This window comes from Octopus bimaculoides, chromosome 20 (genome assembly GCF_001194135.2).
Source record: "Octopus bimaculoides isolate UCB-OBI-ISO-001 chromosome 20, ASM119413v2, whole genome shotgun sequence".
NCBI classification, from domain to species: domain Eukaryota; kingdom Metazoa; phylum Mollusca; class Cephalopoda; order Octopoda; family Octopodidae; genus Octopus; species Octopus bimaculoides.
The window spans coordinates 6,106,692-6,108,879 of NC_069000.1; the positions used below are offsets into that span (position 1 = coordinate 6,106,692).

General features: G+C 28.6%; 1 long non-coding RNA gene across 1 annotated transcript in view; it reads right to left on the reverse strand.

Moving 5' to 3' along the window:
- LOC128250330 (uncharacterized) overlaps nucleotides 1-2,188 on the reverse strand; it is a 59,817-nt gene that overhangs the window by 17,863 nt on the left and 39,766 nt on the right. The gene's annotated exons all lie outside the window — the stretch shown is intronic.

Here is a 2,188-nt window from a genome sequence, read left to right on the forward strand (position 1 = left end):
TATTACGAAGTTGCATAGCATTACCTTTATTTTTTTTAATATATAATAATAATGATAATAATAATAATAATAATAATAATAATAATAATAATAATAATAATAATAATAATAATAATAATGATGATGATGATGATGATGATGATGATGGTGATGATAATAATAATAATAATAATTATTATTATTATTATTATTATTATTATTATTATTATTATTAAAATGATGTTTGTTTTTTTTACGTTCGTTTAAATTTTGAGTTCAAAACCCTCTGGAACAGACCCTCTGGAACAGACCCTCTGGAACAGACAACGGCAGGGGGACATAATTTTTAACCACAGGCTGTTTTAATTAACCTGGCACAGCACTGTAACCGTTTCTTCCACTGACTCCATATTTCCGCGAAGAAATAAAAATGATTTAGTTGATTGCTTTATTCAGCAGATGGTCTAAATTTCATACCATTCATTCATTTTTCAGTTATTCATGCGTTCATTCTCTTATTCTTTTATTCTTGGTTTATAGCTTTACCTGTTAATTTCATTCCCTCATGATATCGTCTTTTATTTCTCGTGTCTTTTCTTCCTTTTGTTCCATTGTTCGTTAATATTTCTTTGTTTATTTGTAACAAACTGTCTTTCAGTGTTACTCTATTGTCTGAATTTGCGGTGCAGGGCCATTGTGGGCCGTTCATCGCTTTATTACATTCAACAACGAAGAAGAGAAAATTCAATTGAATTTTAAGTGAGCTTGCCCCAAGTTCATCTCCAGTCCATCTTCATCAATCTCAACAACTTCTTCACAATTACTACCTTCTATATCATTATTATTATTATTATTATTATTATTATTATTATTATTATTATTATCATTATTATTATTATTATTATTATTATTATTATTAATATTATTATTATTATTATTATTATTATTATTATTATTATTATTATTATTATTATTATTATTATTATTATTATTATTATTATTATTATTATTATTATTATTATTATTATTATTATTATTATTATTATATATTCTGCCTTTACATTCTGAATTCAAATTCCACCGACCTCGATTTTATCTTTGATCCTTTCGGAGTTGATAAATTAAGTACCAGTTGAACACAGGGATCTATGTAATCGACTTACCCGCTCCCCCGAAATTGCTGGCCTTGTGCTAAAATTTGAAACCATCATTATTATTATTATTAATAATAATAATAATAATAATAATAATAATAATAATAATAATAATAATAATAATAATAATAATAATAATGCGGTGTGCTGAAAGATTCGTTAGCATGTCGGGCAAAATTCTTAGCAGCATCTCTCATGGCTCCTTATGCTCTGTGCCAAGGTCAGATTTGTCCTTCATTCTTTCGGGATTAACAAAATAAAGTATCAGTCAAATACTGAGCTTGATCTAATCGATCCATCCCATTTGAAGACGAGTGCTTTGAAAGAACGATGCCGATGAATATCCAAACAGCACGCTAACTTGCTACAGTTTGACTATCAAAAACCCACATTCAAAATTCAGTTGATACAAAGATACAGGAATAACGGCAAACATCGCATATTACATGAATAATTATAAAGCAGGGTACCAGTATACAAAAGCATGTAACATCTAACATGCAGAGAAACACCACATAAGTCACTTTCATTCAATGCTAAAATAAAAAGATACGAACTAATCTCCACCTGCCACCAAGATAGCAAAGTTCTTGTAAGCCAACATAACCGCAAATGAACCAAGATACCTTAAGAAAAAAAAAGACATAAACAAGTCTATAAACCACCACATGAGCAAAAACATGGTAACTCAATTTGAAAGGCAGAGGAAACGGGTAATAATGGCCAAAAGTACGGACACTATAAAAAAAATTACTATCATGTGACCAATTTCTTGATAAAAAAAACATGACAATTCAAAAGACGGTGACCGCCTTTTCGTTACTCACCAACGACATCATCATCTATACCAGTCGTACAAAGCTATGAATCATCAGAAAAGATCCAGTTTACTTTACCGATAGAGAATCATAACCGATTCTATACGTATCTAACATAGGCATGTATTGAGCACTCCAAGTTTTTACACCGAATTACAGTGACATATGCATACATATATATACATATGCATATGTATATATATATATATATATGTATATATATATATATATATATAT